This window comes from Stomoxys calcitrans, chromosome 2 (genome assembly GCF_963082655.1).
Source record: "Stomoxys calcitrans chromosome 2, idStoCalc2.1, whole genome shotgun sequence".
NCBI classification, from domain to species: Eukaryota; Metazoa; Arthropoda; class Insecta; order Diptera; family Muscidae; genus Stomoxys; species Stomoxys calcitrans.
The window spans coordinates 201,311,867-201,335,075 of record NC_081553.1 but is presented as its reverse complement, the minus strand read 5'-3'; the positions used below and the strand labels follow the sequence as shown (position 1 = coordinate 201,335,075).

General features: G+C 38.9%; 1 protein-coding gene across 1 annotated transcript in view; it reads right to left on the bottom strand.

The window, feature by feature from the left end:
* The window catches only part of LOC106094300 (uncharacterized), a 140,951-nt gene extending 126,889 nt beyond the window's left edge, over positions 1–14,062 (bottom strand). The window contains exon 1 of the mRNA XM_059363649.1: positions 12,924–14,062. The gene's annotated coding sequence lies outside the window, so the exon portion shown is untranslated. The remainder of the gene's footprint in view (positions 1–12,923) is intronic.
* Between the last annotated feature and the right edge of the window lie 9,147 nt (positions 14,063–23,209).

The window sequence follows — 23,209 nt, the reverse complement described above, 5'->3', positions numbered from 1 at the left end:
GCCGCTTGAAATGCTGTCTGATGTAAGGTTTTGGAAATTTGGAAAATGCAGTCGAATTTTGCCCTTCGACATTCGCGCTAAATTTAAAGCCTCGGAGCTGCAAAATAATACACATTCATTATCCGAATCAGTCGAAATTTACCACAGCGAATTTTATTCCACCCTTTGACAGTGGTGCCGTATAGTCCCGACCAGGAAACCGAATTTGAAACTTTTTTGGTTTCGTGCCTGGATGTCCCCGCTCCCTTGCCACTAGTAAAATTTTATGGGCTATAGGCAAAATTATGCGTAGAACATAAATATGCCGGGAAAAGTAAATAGAGTTTATCCAGGGGCTCTAGGCTCCTACAAATTTTTTCATCCTTTTGAAATTATATCGAAAAGGCTTAAGTTAAAAAGAAAAGTTGTGCAAATTGCAAATTTGCAGCGAATATTCCATAAAAGGAACAAGGGAAAACTTCTCTCATATTAATAACTGTTGTCTGTTGTTTTTCAAATGGCGCAGTATCTCATAAAAATTCGCATAGCATTCATTAAGAGTGGAAAACCGCTGCTGAAAAAATAAATTTCGGATGATCCCGCCTGGGTGCGAACCCAGACGGTCACAGCCACAGCCATGCAAGCTACATTGATGATATAAAATAATGTCGTTGGTATTTGCTATGAAAATCAAATTTTCAAGTATCAAAGAAGAACCGAATGAGCCCATCCGCAATCGAGCGCAGCTATTCCAGCTGCAATATCAGGTTCAATGTTAGCTGTCAATGCAAAAATGTTGGTTTGATACCGTTCAGCAGATCTTGTAGTTGAAACAGTAGATTTTGCATACATAAATTTTCTGTAAAACCACAGCCCTTTGTTTGCTGATATAACTGTCATTTTTCCCATTTTCATCAGACAAAATCTTTTGAACAAAATTGAACAAAACAATTTGTTGAGTGTAGCTTTTTAACTTCCCCAGCTACTGATCTTAAAACTTAATATCCCTGGTGGATTGAAAACAATAATACATTTAATAAAAAGGAAATAAAAACCCGATTTCTTTAATGCCCGTAAGTACTTTCATTTTTATGCCTTGAAATCTAAGCGAATGGCTGTGCAAATGCTATAAATTTAAACATTACTGCTTTTTTCAAAATGTGCCCCATTTAAGAAATGATTTATTGTGGAATATCAAAAATAAATCGATGGCGTTGAAACATGGCTTCTAAGGCAAAATGCAAGAAGCCATTGGCCCAGAGTTACGACACAAACTGTTTTACAGGCCACAGATGCGCCGCTATGATTTATAAGGACTCACACACATATAAACTTAAACTCTTACCCATTACCAATATTGTGTGTGGCAAACACTTTTCTCACACTCCACTCAGCGGGCACTGCATGTTGAATAGCAAAACTCAATGGTATGATGTACTAGCAACTAAAGGAGGAAATATTTTAAACCCCCGTTATTTTTTGAAAAAGAAAATGCTTGACATGAAAATCTAATTGTATGTGGTGCATTTGAATATGTATGCGTCAGTTTTGATATCGAAACATGGTGATCGATATTGTGTGACCCAAATTTTGACAGGTCGTTGCTGATTCTATGCCGCTTAGCGTTGAAATAGTCCAAGCGTTTGCAAATGTTATAAAATAATACAAGTAAAAGCGGGAAAAGTTCGTCCAAGGCGAATGTAAAATACCCTAAACCATGGATTTTGCTTAATATGTACCCTTGTTAACTCAGTTTGTATTTCAATTATTATGAAACAATTAAATCGAGTATTGATTGAGGCTTCTATGGCCTCAAGAAGTCATATTGGAGTTTCAGTTTTAAAGAGGCCTATATCTATTTATGAACATCTCAAGGTAGGATTCGTTGTAAGTATTGAAAACATAGGCTTTTACATATGAGGGCTTCATCAGTTTATATATCCATTCGGATCATATTGTAGTTTGCAGGGATGTTGGAAGTTATAACAGAAATCCATGTATGGTAATAAATATGGCTTAAAATGCCTTAATATCTGTCATCGGCAGATCGTTACAGCCTCCAAAAATTGAGATAGTGAGGTGAAATTTGGCACCGATGTGTCTTTTTGATGCACGATCGTTAAGTTCTTGAACGGGCCAAATCACACCAAATTTGGATATAGCTCTATATAGACCGATCTGCCGATAAAGGGCCTAATACTCATAAATGCTTTATTATACCCTCCACCATAGGATGGGGGTTGCCCAAAAAGTAATTGCGGACTTTTCATATAGTCCGCGTTGACAAATTTTTTCACAGCTTGTGACTCTGTAATTGAATTCTTTCTTCTGTCAGTTATCAGCTGTTACTTTTAGCTTGCTTTAGAAAAAAAAGTATATTTGATTAAAGTTCATTCTAAGTTTTATTAAAAATGCATTTACTTTCTTTCAAAAATTCCGCAATTACTTTTTGGGCAACCCAATAATTTCGTCATTCTGCTTGTAACTACTCGAAAAAATCGTCTGAGACCCGAGTATATATATTCTTGATCGTCGCGACATTTTATGTCGATATAGCCATGCCCGTCCGTCTGTCCGTCCGTCCGTCCGTCCGCACGTCCGTCTGTCGAAAGCACGCTTACTTCCGCAGGAGTAAAGCTACCCGCTTGAAATTTTGCACAAATACTTCTTATTGGTGTAGGTCGATTGGTATTGTAAATGGGCCATATCGATCCATGTTTTAATAAAGCTGCCATATAAACCGATCTTGGGTCTTGACTTCTTGGGTCTCAAGAATGCACAATTCTTATCCGATTGGGATAAAATTTTGCACGACGTGTTTTGTTATGATATCCAACCACTGTGCCAAGTATGGTTTAAATCGGTTCATAACCTGACATAGCTGTCATATAAACCGATTTTGGGTCTTGACTTCATGAGCCTCTAGAGTGCGCAATTCTTATCCGATTGAAATGAAATTTTGCACAATGTGTTTTGTTATGATAATAACTTTGCCAAGTTTGGTTCAAATTGTTCCATAACCTGATATAGCTGTCATATAAACCGGTCTTGGGTCTTGACTTCTTGGGCCTCTAGAGTGCGCAATTCATATCCGATTGGGATGACATTTTGTACGTGGTATTTTGTTATTATATCCAACAACTGTGCCAAGTATAGTTCAAATCGGTTCCTAACCTGATATAGCTGTCATATAATCAGATCTGGGGACTTGACTTCTTGAGCTTCTAGAGGGCTCAATTCCTATCCGATTTGACTGAAATTTTGCACGACGTGTTTCGCTATTACTTTCAACAACTGTTTCAGATAAGATTCAAATAGGTTCATAACCTGATATAGCTGCCATATAAACAGATCTGGGATCTTGACTTCTTGAGCCTCTTGAGGTCTCAATTAGTATGCGATTTGCTCGAAATTTTGTACGACGGATTCTCTTTCAACAAAATCGGACCAACATTCGTGTTTATTATGGTTTGAATCGGTCTATAGCCCGATACAGCTTCCAAATAAATCGATCTCTCTATTTTACTTCTTGAGCCCCAAAGGGTGAAATTCTTATTCGATTTGGCTGACATTTTACACAGGTCTCCAACATATAATTTAATTGTAGTCCAAACCGGACCATATCTTAATATCGCTCTAATAGCAGAGAAAATCTTTTCTTATATCCTTTTTTTGCCTAAGAAGAGATGCCGGAACTCGACAAATGCGATCCATGGTGGAGGGCCCGGCCGAACTTAGCACGCTTTTACTAGTTTCTTATCTCATTTCGCTAGATTTTGAAACAGTAAGTTATTTTAAGCCTCCCGACATCCGACGTTAATATGGTCCAGATCGGACTATATTCAGATATAGCTGCCATATAGACTGATCTCCCAATAAAGGGTGTGAAGCCCATAAAAGCATTATTATACCCAACACCATAGGATAGGAGGTATATTCATTTAGTCATTCCATTTGCAACACATGGAAATATCAATTTCCGACCCTACAAAGTATATATATTTCGGATCGCCGTAAAATTCTAAGACGATTTAACGATGTCCGTGTGTCTGTCCGTCTGTTGTAATCACTCCAGAGCCTTCAAAAATTGAAATATTGAGCTGAAATTTGGCACAAAAACTTTTTGAAACACGGTGGTTATGTTCTTGAACGGGCGAAATCGGACCATATTTGCATATAGCTGTTATATTGACCGATCTCCCGATAAAGGGTATAATGCCCATATATGCCTTATTATACCCTCCACCATAAGATGGGGGGTATACTAATTTCGTCATTCTGTTTGTAACAACTCGAAATATTCGTCTGAGACCCCATAAAGTATATATATTCTTGATCGTCGTGAAATTTTATGTCGATCTAGCCATGTCCGTCCGTCTGTCCGTCCGTCCGTCCGTCCGTCCGTCCGTCCGTCCGTCTGTCTGTCGAAAGCACGCTAACTTCCGAAGGAGTAAAGCTAGCCGCTTGAAATTTTGTACAAATACTTCTTATTAGTGTAGGTCGGTTGGTATTGTAAATGGGCCATATCGGTCCATGTTTTGATATAGCTGCCATATAAACCGATCTTGGGTCTTGACTTCTTGAGCCTCTAGAGTGCGCAATTCTTATCCGATTGGAATGAAATTTTGCACGACGTGTTTTGTTATGATATCCAATAACTGCGCCAAGTATAGTTCAAATCGGTCCATAACCTGATATAGCTGCCATATAAACCGATCTTGGGTCTTGACTTCTTGAGCCTCTAGCGTGAGCAATTCTTATCCGATCAGAATGAAATGTTGCACGACGTGTTTTGTTATTATATCCAACAACTGTGCCAAGTATGGTTCAAATAGTTCCATAACCTGATATAGCTGCCATATAAACCGATCTTGGGTCTTGACTTCTTGAGCCTCTAGAGTGCGCAATTCTTATCCGAATGGAATGGAATTTCGCACGACGTGTTTTGTTATGATACCCAACAACTGTGCCAAGTATGGTTTAAATCGGTCCATAACCTGATATAGCTGCCATATAAACCGATCTTGGGTCTTGACTTCTTGAGCCTCTAGAGGGCACAATTCTTATCCGATTTAAATGACTTTTTGCACGAAGTATTTGGTTATGATATCCAACAACTGTGCCAAGTATGGTTCAAATCGGTCTATAACCTGATATAGCTGTCATATAAACAGATCTGGGGATTTGACTTCTTGAGCTTTTAGAGGGCGCAATTCCTATCCGATTTGGCTGAAATTTTGCATGACGTATTTTATTTTTACTTTCAACAACTGTGTCAAATAAGGTTCAAATCGGTTCATAACCTGATATAGCTGCCATATAAACCGATCTGGGATCTTGACTTCTTGACCCCTAGAGGTCGCAATTATTATCCGATATGCCTGAAATTTTGTACGACGGATCCTCTCATGACCATCAACAAACGTGTTTATTATGGTCTGAATCGGTCTATAGCCCGATACAGATCCCATATAAATCGTTCTCTCTATTTTACTTCGTGAGCCCCAATGGTCGCAATTCTTATACGAATTGGCTGAAATTTTACACAGGTCTCCAACATATAATTTAATTGTGGTCCGAACCGGACCATATCTTGATATCGTTTTAATAGCAGAGCAACTCTTTTCTTATATCCTTTCTTTGCCTAAGAAGAGATGCCGGGAAAAGAACTCGACAAATGCGATCCATGGTGGAGGGTATATAAGATTCGGCCCGGCCGAACTTAGCACGCTTTTACTTGTTTTTATCTGATTTCGCTGAAATTTAAAACAGTGAGTAGTTTTAGGTCACCAGATATCTGACTCAAATATGGTTCAGATCGGATTATATTTGGATATAGCTGCCATATAGACCAATCTCCCGATAAAGGGTCTAAAGCTCATATGCGGTTTATGGGCTGGTGGCATCATTGGACCGTACTGCTTTCAAGATGATGCGAACCGTAACGTAACTGTGAATGGTGAGCGCTGTCGTGAGATGATGGCAAACTTCTTTGTCCAAAATGCAAGAGCTTGACTTGCATGACATGTGGTTTCAAGAAGACGGTGCCACATGACAAACAGCACGGGTAACAATGGACTTAGTGAGAGGCGAGTTCGGTGAACATTTTATTTCATGTTCGCAATTTAACGCCTTTAAACTATTTTTTGGGGCTATATTAAAGCTCATGTCTATACAGACAAGCCCGCTTCAATTGATGCATTGGAAGACAACATTGAAACATTTATTCGTAAGATACCGGCCGAAATGTTGGAAAGAGTATGCCAAAAATTGACTAAGCGGATGGGCCATTTGAAGCGCAGCCACGGTCAAACTTTTGCATGAAATAATCTTCAAACATTAAATTATGTGGACCGTACTTTCGATTCATTTTTTATGTGTTTTTTTTTTTTTTTTTTTGTTCGAAAAACTGTCCTACAGCTCTTAAAAAATCACTTTTTATATGAGAGATATATCTAAATCTGAACCGATTTCTATGAAATTCACCAGTATTGTCGAGAGTAAAATTTTGATAGTATCGGTTAAAAAATTACCAATTTATTGCATTATTAGCCCAAATCGAACGAACATGTATATGGAAGCTATACCCAAATCTAAGCCATTATCACTGACTCTCTTTCGATTCTTCAAAAAGCTGCAGTTACTTCTTGCCGGTGACCAACCAATGATGTCAATGTCGTCGGCATAGGCGAGTACCATGTGTTCTCATGTGATTAATGTGCCATATCTATTCACATTTCCAACTCGTATAATCTTCTCTAGCAAGATATTAAAGAAGTCACACGATAGGATGTCTTCTTGTCTGAAACCCCGTTTGGTATTAAATGGTTCCGAGAAATTCTTTCATATTCTTACTGAGGACTGCGAATCAGTAAGTGCCATCCTGCAGAGTCCAAATAATTTTGCATGGATACCAAACTCAGACGTAGCTTGAACTACCTTTGAACCTAAAGTGATATCGAAAGCAGCTTTGTAGTCAACAAAGAGATGGTAGGTGTTGATTTAGCCTTCTCGGGTCCTTCCCAGAATTTGGCGCTCTTGGGGTAGAGTGGATTTACCAGATCTAAAGCCTCATTGCAAAATTGCAAATTTTGCCCATGAACATTGCACTAAGGAACAGGAGCTAACATCTCACATCTCACATAGCAGTCCAATCCAATTTTAAGCTCAATTAAAAGGGGCACGCTTTTAATAGCCGAATCCGATCGGCGTGCCGCAGTGCGACACCTCTTTGGAGAGAACCATTGATAGGGCCCAATTATCTCATTGACTTTAGGTTTTAATCTTTCACACAGTACGCTCGAAAGTAACTCTTATGCGATGGGGAGGAGACTTATTCCTCTGCAGTTGGCACATTCCACATTGTCTCCTTTCTCGTGTACGGGACATAGTAAGCTGAGGTTTCAATCATCGGGTAAGCGTTATTGCACAGACAAGCTGATGCATACACCTTATCAGCGTGTCGCCTCCGGTCCTAAATAGTTCAGCAAGTAACCCGTCGTCTCCTGATGCCCAGTTGTTCCTCAGGCGGGTCACTGCTACTTGGACCTCATTCCGAATAGGACCTCTATACCATCATCAGGTATTGGTTCTGCGGTATCCTTTTCGCCGCCAACGTCGAAAACTCTGACATAGCTTGAATTACCATTGAACATAAATGGATATCAAAAACAGCTTTGTAGTCAAAGAAGGGATGGTAGGTGTTGATTTGTCCTTCTCGGGTTTTTTCCAGGATTTGGCATTTTGTGAATATCTGGTCTAGGGTGGATTTACCAAGTCTAAAGCCGCATTGCAAAATTGCAAATTTTGCCCATGAACATTCCTCAAAGGAACAGCGACCAACATCTCACTTATCAATGAGTGCAGTCCAATTCAAGTTTAAGTTAAATGACAAGGGACATACTTTTTATAGTCGAGTTCGAGCGGCGTGCCGCAGTGCGACACCTCTTTGGAGAGAACCATTGATAGGGCCCAATTATCTCATTGACTTTAGGTTTTAATCTTTCACACAGTACGCTCGAAAGTATCTTGTATGCGATCGGGAGGAGACTTATTCCTCTGCAGTTGGCACATTCCATCTTATCTCCTTTCTCGTTTACGGGAGATAGTAAGCTGAGGTTTCAATCATCGGGTAAGCGTTATTCTAGCCAGATTGCGTAGACAAGCTGACATGATGATAAGGTGTATGACCTTATCAGCGTGTCGCCTCCGGTCTTAAATAGTTCAGCGGGTAACCCGTCTGCTCCTGCTGCTTTGTTGTTCTTTTGTCAGGTCCCTGCTACCTGTACCTCATTCTGACTAGGAGGTAAACCTTCCAGTGTGTCAGTTACCAGATTTCCTTCTTTGTCTCTGCAGGAGGATGTGCCTGCACCAAAATCATCGGTTTGGTGTTAAATTCTTTGGTAGAATTTCTTGACTTCTTCTGACTTCTGTACATCTCAATTCGCTCACACTCACGTCTTTCCATTTCATTTTTCTTTCTGCGGATCAAACGTTTCTCCTCTAACCTTTTCTCCCGACACCACTCCTTCATCTGGCGCGTTGCTACTGATTGCAGAGTTGCTCTTTATGCCGCATCCTTGGCTTCAGTAGCATCTCGACACTCATGGTCGAACCATGGGTTTCTTGGGGGAGTCTTCCGGTACCCAAGTACGGATTTCGCGGCATTTTCCATGGAGTGGGCATTAGTATGCCACTGCGCCATTAGCATCGGAACAAGGATTGTTTTCATCAAGCAGTTGGGTTATTCGATTGGAGTATGCCACTGCCTTCTGTTGTGTTTGCAGCTTTTGCAGTGTCAGATCGTACTTTCCTCTGAGTCTGGCAGTAAATGGAGATAAGACGAAATTAATGGTTTCAACTTTCAAAACGCCTACAACTGAGCAGATAAAGAAAATGGAGAAAGTTGGGAACCACAACTTTAAAATAGTCAGCAACTTTATCTACCTCGGCATCGCCGTGGCCGAAACGAATGATACCAGTTTTGAGATAAAGCGAAGAATAATACTGGCAAAAAGTTGCTACTTTGGATAAAGTCAGCAGTTTAGAAATAAGACCACCTCTCGACAGACGAAGATTACACTATACAAGACACTGATACTACCCGTGTTGTTATATGGTTCTGAGGCATGGGTATTTGTGAAAGCAGATGGGGCAGTGCTTTGAGTATTTGAGAGAAAGATTCTTCGTAAAATATATGGACCAGTTTGAGTTAATGAAGAATATAGGCGTCGCACGACGACGTTAGCAAAGTTACATGTATCAAAATACAACGGCTGCGTTGGCTAGGTCATGTTGTCAGAATGGATGAAGAAGCTCCAGCAAAGAAATCTTTTGAAGGCAAACTAGGTGGAGCACGCAAACCGGACAAAACCCCAATGGAAAGATCAAATGGTGGGAGACACCTCGAAACATGGTGTCAGAGATTTTAGAATGAGCGCAAAAGATGGAGGCGCTTGGAACGCTATTCTACGTTCGGCTAGTGGAACAAATGTTCAGCCATAGCCAATTAAAACCAGTAAGAAAAGCAAAAGTCGGGCCCTATACATACAAAGTAGAAGCTATATCTAATTCTGAACCAATTTTGATGGACCTCGGCGAATGTTTTCAGATTTTTTATTAAAATCCCCATATCAAATTTCGAGCAAAGCAAATATATTCAAAATGTTATAGCTACGGTTGACAAATAACAACAACTCAATCAAAATCTGGCTAACATTTATGTGGAAGCTACATCTAAATCTAAATTGATTTTGAACAAACTTCTAAGATATTGTGGTAGTCATCGATGAAAGCGCACAATCACAATCTTGGCAAGATTGGTCAATAAATGCGCTTGCATTGGCTTTAGAAGTGACAATATATAAACCAATTTTTGTGAAATTCACCAGTAATATTAAGAGTCATGAGAAAATCCTTCCTGCCAAATTTCAGTTAACTAATGAGCACTTTTTTGCCATATTTCTTAAAATCGGACGAACATATATATGGGAGCTATATCTTAATCTGACCCGATTTTGGACCCGAGGAAAGTGTTGTACAAAGTGTTGGCAAGTTTGGTTAAAAAATGCGCTTGCATATATCGAGCGATATACAGCTATATCGAAATCTGAACATATTTCCATGAAATTAAACAGTAATATTAGGAGTCACAAGAAAATTCTTGCTGCCTAATTTCGAGAGAATAAATTAACAAATGAGCACTTTATTGCAATATTTTTCAAAGTTAGACGAAAACGTACATGGGAGCTATATCTAAATGAGAACCGATTTAGATCAAACTTTACGAATATTGTGGAAGTCGTCGAGGAAAGCGTTGTGCAAAATTTCGGGAAGATTGGTCAATAAATGCGCTTGCAGTGGATCTAATAGTGAAAATCGGGAGATATGTATATATGAGAGCTATACCTAAATCTGAACCGATTTCTATGAAATTCACCAGTAACATCGAGAGTCAAGAGAAAATACATCCTATCATATATTAAGAGAATCAGTTAACAAATGACCATTTTATTGCATTGTTACTGCAAATCGGACGAATATATATATGGGAGCTTTATCCACATCTGAACCGATTTCTATGAAATTCACCAGTAATGTAGAAAGTCATAAGAAAATCCTTACTGCCAAATTTCGAAAGAATCGGTTAACAACTGACCATTTTATTGAAGTATAACTGCAAATCGGACGAACATATATATGGGAGCTATATCCAAATCTGAACCGATTTTTGCCAATTTCAATAGGCTTCATCTTTAGGTCGAAAATCATGCCCGTAACAAAATTGAAGATGATCGGATGAAAATTGCGACCTGTAGTTTGTACACAACTTAACATGGACAGACGGACAGACAGACAGGACAGGTCGATCGGTATACTCATCAATGGGTCTATCTTTTTATACCCACCACCGAAGGATGGGGGTATATTCATTTTGTCATTCCGTTTGCAACACATCGAAATATCCATTTCCGACCCTATAAAGTATATATATTCGTGATCAGCGTAAAAATCTAAGACGATCTAGACATGTCCGTCCGTCTGTCCGTCTGTCTGTTGAAATCACGCTACAGCCTTTAAAAATTGAGATATTGAGCTGAAACTTTGCACAGATTCTTTTTTTGTCCATAAGCAGGTTAAGTTCGAAGATGGGCTATATCGGACTATATCTTGATATAGCCCCCATAAAGACCGATCGGCCGATTTAGGGTCTTAGGCCCATAAAAGCCACATTTATTATCCGATTTTGCTGAAATTTGGGACATTGAGTTGTGTTGGGCCATTCGACATCTTCCGTCAATATGGCTTAGATCGGTTCAGATTTGGATATAGCTGCCATATAGACCGATCCTCCGATTTGGGGTCTTGTGCGTTGGGACAGTGCGTTGTCTTAGGCCCTCCGACGTCCTCTGTGAATTTGGCTCAGATCGGTCCAGATTTGGATATAGCTGCCATATAGACCGATCCTCCGATTTGGGGTCTTAGGCCCATAAAACACGCACTTATTGTCCGATGTCGCCGAAATTTGGGACAGTGAGTAAAGTTAAGTCCCTTGACATACTTCTGCATTATCGCACTGATCGGTCCAGATTTGGATATAGCTGCCATATAGACCGATCTCTCGGTTTTAGGTTTTGGGGCAATAAAAAGCGCATTTATTGTCCGATGATGCCGAAATTTGGGACAGTGAGTAAAGTTAAGCCCCTCCACATATTTCTGCTATAGGACATAAGTTATGAGTTTTGCACCGGATTTTGACGAAAGGTGGTTTACATATATAGCCGAGGTGATGGGTATCCAAAGTTCGGCCCGGCCGAACTTAACGCCTTTTTACTTGTTTTCTTTTGGGTATTACACAAACAAATGCACTAATTTGTAATATGGTACAGGGTATTATAACTTAGTGCATTTGTTGGCAACACCCAAAAGAAAGAGAGATAGACCCATTGATGAGTATACTGATCGACCCTCTGTCTGTCTGTGTGTCCGTCTGTCCATGTTAAGTTGTGTACAAACTACAGGTCGCAATTTTCATCCGATCGTCTTCAATTTGGGTACGGGCATGATTTTCGGTCTGAAGTAGTGTAGGGTATAATAAAGTAATATCCAAATCTTAACCGATTTCTCCAGTTTCAAAAGGCTTTATCTCTACGCCAAAACAAATCATTTACGAAATTTGAAGAGAATCGGGTGAAAATGCGACCCATAGTTCGTACACAAACTAACATTGACAGACTTTCGGACAGACAGACGGACATGGTATAATCGAATCAGATAGTGATGATGAGTCGATCGGTATACCTATCAAGGGGTCTATCTCACCAAATTATTTTTGATATTTATTACATAGAACATTCTCTTCTTCCAAGGAGACAGGTGCCATCGTGGTTACCTTAAAGCTGCTACTATAGCCCAACCTATCCTATCAGACAGACGGACATGGCATATTCGAATCAGATAGCGATGATGAGTCGATCGGCATACCTATGAATGGGTCTGTCTTACCAAGATATTTTTGATTTTCATTACATAGAACATTCTCTTCTTCCAAGGAGACAGGTGCCATCGTGGTTACCTTAAAGCTGCTACTATAGCCCAACCTATCCTATCATTATTATACTACAATCCTTGGATACTTAAAGTTCGTCCCGGCTGAACTTAATGTGTTTTCATATGTTTTCATTTTGCTTTACTTTTCATAATAAGCTCATTAATAAGCATCAAGGACAGCATCAAGCTTAAGGCACATCTTCATAATGATGTATTGATTTCTGTAAGTCTTAGCCCAGTACACCTCATACGCTTTATGAATTATTAATGATTCTACTTTTTAATAAGTATCAAAGACAATTTTTTTTTCCCTAAGGCCATTTGCCAAAAATTTTGATGGAGAAATAAAAATGAATTTCATATTACATGGAGGGAAAACATAAATATATACCTACAGTGCTAAACAACTGGTATTCCTTGTTGCTGGATGGAGTCTGGCAGGAATTTTTGCTGATTTCAAAGTATTTTGTAGTTTTGTTTGTATTTCTCAACGCCCAGGGCTAATAATAATCCATATGTTATCTTGTTTATATAATTTCATTAATACACTCTGGTAATCCTTTGGAATATCCTTTTTTGTGCGTTTTCTGCGTTGGGCTACTTGTTGTAATGTTACACACACTTTATTTTATATTTGAGATTTGACCATTAAACGGTGTTTTTTTGCGAAACACTTTTCCTTTTTTTCCTCCTCTTGTTGCTGTTATCCTTTGCAGGATTTTATCATTGACCTTATGGCATCGTTATGATTTTCACTTTCATTTGAACTCATTATTATTCTGCTTGGGTTTACATTTTTTCTCCTCTTTATTGTGGCTTTGCGAACAACAGTAAGGGCGTATTCACTTTTTGTTTGTTGTTGTTGTTTTTTTTTATTTTTATATTTTTTTTTTTATATCAGGGTTAGTACACTTTGTTGTAGGTGTAGTGGTGTATTACCATCTGTTTGAGATCATTAACATGGCAATTATACATTTAACACACTTGGAAGCATTCAAAGGATCCTTTTATTGAGGTGACGTGAGCTCCCCTTCACATATATAAAACATACAAGTAAGGATGAGTGTTGGTTTGTTTGTTTAAATGTTAAGCTTTGTTTGCCAATTTGTTTTTGTTTATATTTGCATGGTGATGTTTTGGCAAGGGCCAAGTATGCAAAGAAGTTAAGAGCCTCGCTATGTTGGCAGGGTATATAGTAGGCTGTGATGATGACAATAATCCTTTGTTATGCTTTGGCACTTGTTAGTGTGGGGTCTTACTCATATGACCGACCTCTTGTTTTATGGGTCTCTGGGAACAATCAAAAAATGCAAACACTCTAATACACTTATACGAAGTCATTTGGCTTACCGGATATTCACACGCACACACACACACACACTCACCAGCACTCATTTAGTCACTCGCAGACACACATTAATGGGCGCTTACACTCAAATATGCCACGCACAACATTTTATTCGGAATAAAGTTGCATTGGGCATAATAAATTCCTTATATTTATATGCTGCTCTTATGATTTCTTTGTTTTTTTTTTTTTGCTTTCTCTTATTACATTTTTATGTCCTTTGTCTTAGTTGTATGGTAGTGTAGAATCTTTACTGTTGCTTTTCGTTGCGTATCTTAATGTGGACACGTGTTTTCGTAAGCGTAGCATCATTGAAACTGACGCTATTTTCAATTTGTTAATAGAATACCATTGCGCATTTGGTTTTTCGGAGTTAGCATCATTTTCATCTTTAACCTTTGCCTTTCCCCGCTTGATTCTTGGATGCTGTGTGAGTGTGAGCCCTTTCATTAAGTTTCAATTCTTATCAGCTGATTTACCGAAACTTTTTGCTCCCATATTGCTTGCGATGTATCTTTGGAATTGAAACATTCCTTTTCTTAAGCGGTTAGCTTTTCTCACACAGTTTCTCCCCATTAATGAGAGAGCGCATGACCACTTATGTATGTGTAACTTGCTATTCAGTGAGATAACAGAAGAGCTGTATGTGTGTTGTAAGTCTACAAAATGTTAACTCTTATCTGTGAGTTAAAGAATATTTTCACAAACAGGACAGTGTTTGACTATCCAGTGGATAGAACACAGTTGAAGAAAATTCGCGGTTCATTATTACCAACAACATGGGTGGTGGTTTATTAAACTCGTCATAACGGGCTTTCGACTTACGATCTTAAAGATGGACAGACAGATATTAACAGTTTCTTTAAAACTGTCTTAGAGAAAATATACATAAACTACTTGCTGAACCAGCATGGAATTCTCAACTTTAAGTTTTTTTTAGGTAACTTTTTGGTACAACAAGCCGATTACTGGCTAAGGTGTACGTCTGTTAAACCATTCCATGCAATACAGGAGGATTTCTTTTTTTTGCATATTGAGAAACGCATACCAATAATTTTTTTTTATTTTTGATCCCAATAAGCAAAATATGAAATATTGTAGCGATCGGTTATCAATAACTCGAGCCGACACAACTTCCAAAGTTGGACGTAGTGCTTTCTAAGGAATTCAATTGAAATTGGTAAACTAAGTACACATTTAAAGGGAGTTTGCTATAAGAACACAATCTGAACCCTGCACCACATGTATAGTTCGACTCAGAAATTCCTTCTAAATCGGTTTAGTCATGCCCGTCTATCCGAATATACTTTCTGTGAAGATTGTCAGTTACTCGTTTTTCTGTAATCAAGGTGGAGGCCCTTGGCAGGCTTAAGAAGGAGATGAGGAGTGCGAAGAGGAGTTCCCGGGGTGCAATTCTGCGAAGAAAAAGAGGGCACTAGAGAAGCATCTAGACGTGCCAAGGATCCTGGTATGCCAAGCTCTCTAAGGAGAGAGGATGGTACTCACACCGAAAACAAGCAGGAGACGGTGATACTACTGATGGAGACACATATTCCATTAAAAGGACGACGATCAGGACATCGTAATACCAACAATGGCTGACTCCATGGAAGCTCTTATTGGTAACAAAGTGAAGAAAGTTTATGTAATTCGCAACTTCCAGATCCCGGAATAATATCGTCGGTCGTACAAGATGGTATCATTCCGGCGATGCTCTAAAAGTCCGTTGGGCCCAATCTGCCATGGCTGGATCGGATTTTCAGGGCGAAATTGATATTGTCCTACATACCAAGAGTAAGGAGGGGGATTAGAGTGGTATTTAGCTTCAAGGCTGGAAAAAAAACCACAGCACTACGAAAAATTCAAGGCCAACCAGTCTATCATAGTTTTTTTATACCCTCCACCATAAGATGGGGGGTATACTAATTTCGTCATTCTGTTTGTAACTACTCGAAATATTCGTCTGAGACCCCATAAAGTATATATATTCTTGATCGTCGTGACATTTTATGTCGATCTAGCCATGTCCGTCCGTCTGTCCGTCCGTCCGTCCGTCCGTCCGTCTGTCCGTCCGTCCGTCCGTCCGTCTGTCTGTCGAAAGCACGCTAACTTCCGAAGGAGTAAAACTAGCCGCTTGAAATTTTGCGCAAATACTTCTTATTAGTGTAGGTCAGTTGGTATTGTAAATGGGCCATATCTGTCCATAACCTGATATAGCTGCCATATAAACCGATCTTGGGTCTTGACTTCTTGAGCCTCTAGAGTGCGCAATTTTTATCCGATTGGGATGCAATTTTGCATGACGTGTTTTGCTATGATATCCAACAACTGTGCCAAGTATAGTTCAAATCGGTCCATAACCTGATATAGCTGCCATATAAACCGATCTTGGGTCTTGATTTCTTGAGCCTCTAGCGTGCGCAATTCTTATCCGATCAGAATGAAATTTTGCACGACGTGTTTTGTTATGATATCCAACAACTGTGCTAAGTATGGTTCAAATCGGCCCATAACCTGATATAGCTGCCATATAAACCGATCTTGGGTCTTGACTTCTTGAGCCTCTAGAGGGCGCAATTCTTATCCGATTGGAATGGAATTTCGCACGACGTGTTTTGTTATGAAAGCCAACAACTGTGCCAAGTATGGTTTAAATCGGTTTATAACCTGATATAGCTGCCATATAAACCGATCTTGGGTCTTGACTTCTTGAGCCTCTAGAGGGCACAATTCTTATCCGATTTGAATGAATTTTTGCGCGAAGTATTTCGTTATGATATCCAACAACTGTGCCAAGTATGGTTGAAATCGGTCCATAACCTGATATAGCTGTCATATAAACAGTTCTGGGGATTTGACTTCTTGAGCTTTTAGAGGGCGCAATTCCTATCCGATTTGGCTGAAATTTTGCATGACGTATTTTATTTTTACTTTCAACAACTGTGTCAAATAAGGTTCAAATCGGTTCATAACCTGATATAGCTGCCATATAAACCGATCTGGGATCTTGACTTCTTGACCCCTAGAGGTCGCAATTATTATCCGATATGCCTGAAATTTTGTACGACGGATCCTCTCATGACCATCAACAAACGTGTTTATTATGGTCTGAATCGGTTTATAGCCCGATACAGATCCCATATAAATCGTTCTCTCTATTTTACTTCGTGAGCCCCAATGGGCGCAATTTTTATACGAATTGGCTGAAATTTTACACAGGTCTCCAACATATAATTTAATTGTGGTCCGAACCGGACCATATCTTGATATCGTTTTAATAGCAGAGCAACTCTTTTCTTATATCCTTTTTTGCCTAAGAAGAGATGCCGGGAAAAGAACTCGACAAATGCGATCCATGGTGGAGGGTATATAAGATTCGGCCCGGCCGAACTTAGCACGCTTTTACTTGTTTTTACTTAAAATGTTGTAATTACTGGTAGACCTGAAGGTTAGAGAGGGACGGACACCAGAGAATTTTAGTGGTGTCGGTCCGGTCGGTGTCGGAGGTTGCTAGAGACGGTCTAACATGAAGTGTTACGAAAGGTAGAGATATCTCTGCAAAAGAACGGGTATACGATGCGCAATGGGGGAAAAATAGGGCAGTGCCGACTTTGTAATAACCTACACCTACCCTATAAGTACAAAGTGGGACCTATCTCTTATTCTGAACCAATTTTGATGGACCTCGCTGAATGTTTTTAGATGGTTTGTTAAACAATCGCGATCAAATTTCGAGCAAATATGTTCAAACTGTAATTACTACGGTTGGCAAATGACAACATTATTGCAAATTGCTAAAATTCTGACGAACCGTTATATGGGAGCTATATCTAAACCTGAACCGATTTCGAGCAAACTTCTGAGATATTGTGGTAGTCGTCGATGAAAGCTTAATGCAAAATTTTGGAAAGATTGATCAATAAATACGCTGGCCGTGGCTATAGGAGTGAAAATCGGGCGATATACATATATGGCAGCTATATCTAAATACCTCCTGCAAAATTACGAGAAAAATCGGTTAACAAATAAGCACTTTATTGCAATATTTCTCGCAATCGGACGAACATATATATGGAAGCAATATCTAAATTTGAACTGATTTCGGCCAAACTTCTCAGATATTGTGATAGTTGTCGAGGAAGCGTTGTGCGAAATTTTGGCAAAATGGATCAATAAATGCGTTTGCTGTGACTATAGATGATAAAATCGGGTGAAATATATGTACAAATGAGAGCTATATATTAATCTGAACCGATTTCCATGATATTCGCCAATAGTATTGAGAGTCATTAGAAAATCTTTCCTGACCAATTTCTAGAGAATCGATTAACAATCGATAATCGAACATATATATGGGAGTTATATCCAAATCTGAACCGATTTTTTCCAATTTCAATAGGATTCGTCTCTAGGCCGAAAAAATGCCTGTATCAAATTTTAAGACGATCGGATGAAAACTGCGACCTGTACTTTATACACAAATTAACATGGACAGACGGACATAGCTAAATCGAATCAGAATGCGATTCTGAGTCAATCGGTAAACTTATCAATAAATGATCGTTTTTTGTGGGTCCAAAGCCTTAAATCGAGAGATCGGTCTGTATGGCATCTATATCCAAAACCGGACCCATCTGGGCCAAATTGAAGAAAGATGTCGAAGGGCTTAACACAACTCACACTCCCAAATTTTAGCAAAATCGGACAATATATGCACCTTTTATGGGTACAAGACCTTAAATCGAGAAATCGGTCTATATGGCAGCTAAATCCAAATCTGGGCAATCTAGTCCAAATTGAAGAAAGTTGTCGAGTGGCCTAACGCAACTAACTGTCCCAAATTTCAACAAAATCGGATAATAAATGTGGCTTTTGTGGGCCTAAGACCCTAAATGGGCGGATCGGTCTATATTACAGCTATATCCAAATCTGGACCGATCTGGGCCAAATTAAAGAAGTATGTCGATGCGCGCAACACAACTCACTGTCCCGAATTTCAGCAAAATCGGATAATGTGGCTTTTATAGGCCTAAGACCCTAAATCGGGTCTATATCAACTTAACCTGCTTATGGACAAAAAAAGAATCTGTGCAAAGTTTCAGCTTAATATCTCTATTTTTAAAGACTGTAGCGTGATTTCAACAGACAGGCGGACGGACATGTCTAGATCGTCTTAGATTTTTACGCTGATCAAGAATACATATATTCTATATGTATTAAGAATATATATACTTTATAGGATCGGAAATGGATATTTCGATGTGTTGCAAACGGAATGACAAAATGAATATTCCCCCATCCTTCGGTGGTGGGTATAAAAATAGAAGATAAATCCTGTATTATTTTTTGACCACTCTTCCTTCCTTTTATTCATGTTGGCCTCTTCATTTTATCGCCATTTACTGGCTGTTTTCAATTGGATCAACTAAATCCATTTGGAAACAACCTTCGAAAATAGCCAGTAGATGGCGCTAACTTAAATGTTAGTGCTAATACTCGCTTGTAATGTAGCGCCTATAACATTGATCATCATGTGGTAGTTGTCTATAAATGACTATGTGACTACCTATTTAAAGTCATAATTTAGAATTTTTTTTAAATCAAATCAAATTGCCATCTGCCGTAAAGAACTAATTTTTCAGTCCTTATATTTGGTGGGTTGGTGATAGTTCTTACTATTAAACCATGTAAAGCTTTTGTACAAAAAGTGTTGTCCACCAGCACGTCGTTTATTCTTATCTATAGATTAGCTAAAAATGGTTGCTGCATAAATCTTAAGGTTTGCAACTCCTCCTATCATGCTTAACGTCATAATTTTGGGTTATGGCGGCCTACATATATTTGTGTCGCCACACATTAATTACATCACACAGTGTCTTGTTTGGTCATTATGATTGATCGACTGTTTTGGCGTGAGGTGGTCCGCTAGATAAATGAGCAGAATAAAGATATCAGATCCCTAGTCCACAACCTTATACTTTTAATTTAACACCATATTGTCATGATTGGTGTATACAGCTGATTGGTGGAGGGTGTCTATATGAGGGTTGTGCACCATACCCCATCTGCCACATGAGCAAAAATTTGAATAACGCGCTCTTGATCTTTCACTTGATTTGTCATTGTTTTAATGGGTCAAATAACCTATTGAAGGCAATATTAGAGGGTAAAGCACCTCCTAGATTTTTGGACACAATACTTAATGTCATATTCGTAATCTGCTCTCAAATGCCTTTCATTTGAGTTTCATCAAGCTATGATCGGGTAATATTCTTATTTGGAGGAGTTATCGTAGATGGGGCGACATTCACTAAGATTAGGTTAGGTTTAAGTGGCAGTCTGCCATCAGACTCACTTAGACGTTTTCACCCATTGTGATACCACAGGAATAGAAGAAAGAAGATGCCTTCTAATTTCTATCGTTGAACCATCCACATCGCTTTAAAACGTCCAATAACTTGCGACTATTCACATCGGCTAAATCAGAGAGGTTCTCAAAGAAATGGGAACCTAAAGTGAAACTCCTTCTGACTGCTAGTGCGGGACACACACACACAGAAGGTGTTTTATAGTCTCTTTTTCTTCGATGTCCTCAGAGTTTCCGCAAAAGTCGTTGCTGGCAACCTTCATTCTGTCAGCATGTTTTCCACCTGTCGTGACGGACACAATGACTGAGGCGTATGTTCTAGCCAATGACAGCAAAGCAGTAGACCTCTTCAAGTCTAGATAAGGCCACATATTTTTGGAATGCTCACAGTCCCCTCTTTGTGATCATCCATAGTTCGTTTTCCTCCGAGTCTGGTCCTGAAAACTTAGCTTACTTGTCGCTAGAGGCATACCCACAGATTTCAGTGTCCCTGGAGTGTGTAAGGTAGTTCCTAGTCTCGCAAGCTCGTCAGCTTTAGAATGCCCTGGGATATCTCGGTGGCCCGGCACCCAGAACAGGTGAATTTTGAACTGTTCAGTCATCTCGGGATACCGCCCTCGAAAGTCGAGGGCGGTTTTTGTGTTTAGAAATACGTTCTCTAGGCATTTAATAGCTGCCTGGCTGTCTGAGAAGATATTTATGCCATATTTTGAAGCTTCGTCCACCAAACCACAACACCATATAGCATAATAGGTCTGACAACTGCAGTATATACCAGATGCATGACACGTGGTCTAAACAATCCGTTACTTGGACCTAATTTTTTATGCCATATTCGTAGTTAACTACAGAACACCATTCATTTGAGTCCTATATAAATATATACGTCCAATATGTCTATTTGGAGCAGTATTTAGGGTTAGACGACCCCTTGGATACTTGACCCCAATCCTTAATACCATATTCGTATTCTACTCTACAATACCTGTCCGATACAAAATTTAAGACACAAAACAACACCACTTAGCTTAGAAGTTTACAAGGAAGACCACCGCTGATCTAGTAACTGGGATTTGAACCTAGGCGCTCAGCGACAGAGCTACGGTAGCCCGATGGCCTGGTGGCTTCCATATATCGTTCAAAAATCTTAAATCCATGGTAAAGGATACAAAACCTTTGGCCCTTTCGAATGTAACGCTCTCTTATGTTACTTGTTTCCTTTAAAATCATACCTCAACAATGTATTTATTGCTTCAATATGAAATCTCCCAAGCTGTATTATTTGATCTTTAAGTGAAAAGCTTAAGCAAATAAATTCCTTCTCCGAAAGCATTATCAAATATTAAACCTAAGTCATTTTTTTCTAAATTTTCCCAAAAAAAAGGTCAAATATGGATTGAAATAATTATTTCTATATTTCCAAATAATCATTGAATATCATTTTGAAGTGCCATTGAGTATTAGTAATCCCAACATCTTCTTTCGATTATTAAGGCCATAGAAATATGTCTAAGGCATTTTATAACGTCTAACTAAGTTAGGGGAGCTTAGCCTTTATTATTATTTATTGGGGCGTTTTAGACAAAAGGAGATTTAATCATATGACCCCAATGGTGAAAAAGTTTATTTTTCATGGACAAACAACTTGAATTGGTCTCGTGAAATTTACCAAGAAACCAACTTTAATGAAGGACTTAAGCTTATTTTCATACTTTGCCATAGCAATGGCACAATGAAACAAAAACGCCATTCGCAATGATTTTCTCAAGTGTCTGACACAAATACAAATTTATGTTTGTTTTGTTTGTTGGCCTTATTGTTGTCAAGACTTATGACTTACATCCATTAGTTGGAGATAACTCAGTGTCATTTACGTTACAAATCACAAACCAAACAAATAAAAGTTGTTTCCTTCTACTCCTGCTGCTGCTGCTGCAGCTGCTTCGTATGTTTTTTTTTTCCATTGGGCGCCAGCTGATTTCCAACTAGGTTAACTCGCATAAATTTAGGGCTATGACAAGGTGGTACAACAAAATATAAAAGAAAGCTGCAGCTTTGACTGAAACGAAGTGATTATACCCTTCAATAAAAATATAGTTTTAGTATTCTATTACAGTTAACCTTTTAAGGTAAAATCTTATCGAGTCCAACCGCTATGGGAAAGGAGCACAAACTAACTACATTTTCCCATGAACATTCCATTAAGGAATAAGGGATACTTCTCTCATATCAATGAGTGCAGTCCAATTAAATCAGTGATAATTGGTCTCCTTTTTTTCTGTCTAGTTACCATAGCGACACCACTTGGTAGAGAAGATTTTACACGGCAGGGTACATTAGAAACGTAGCCAGCATTAGTAAGAGGATAATCACCGCTGAAGATTTTTCTGGTTTTACACCGCTGCCTAAACACAGGCGTTCGGCGTCAATGGCGAATATGCTATCCTCTGCGCCACGGTGGCTTTCAACTTCCTTTAACTTAACTTCCTTTGTAACACCTCGAAATATCGGTAAAAGGACCCTTAAACTATATGTTCTTGATTATCGTAAGAATCTAAGACAAATAGGCTATTTGAGGAAGCTTTTTTCATGAAGTAATTGAGTGAAACTTGCTATAAACTATTTTTTTTTAACATACAATTATACAAAACAAGTAAAAAGGCGTTAAGTTCGGCCGGGCCGAACTTTGGATACCCACCACCTCGGGTATATATCTAAACCACCCTTCATCAAAATTCGGTGAAAATTTCATACCTTATGTCTCATAGCAGTTATATCAAAATATGATCCGATTTGGACCAAATACTAATAAGTACAGTAGATATATCTAAAAATAAACCGATCTGAACCATATACGACACGGATGTCGAAAAGCCTAACATAAGTCACTGTGTCAAATTTCAGTGAAATTGGATTATAAATGCACCTTTTATTGCGGCCAAGATGTCGATTTAAACATATCGGTC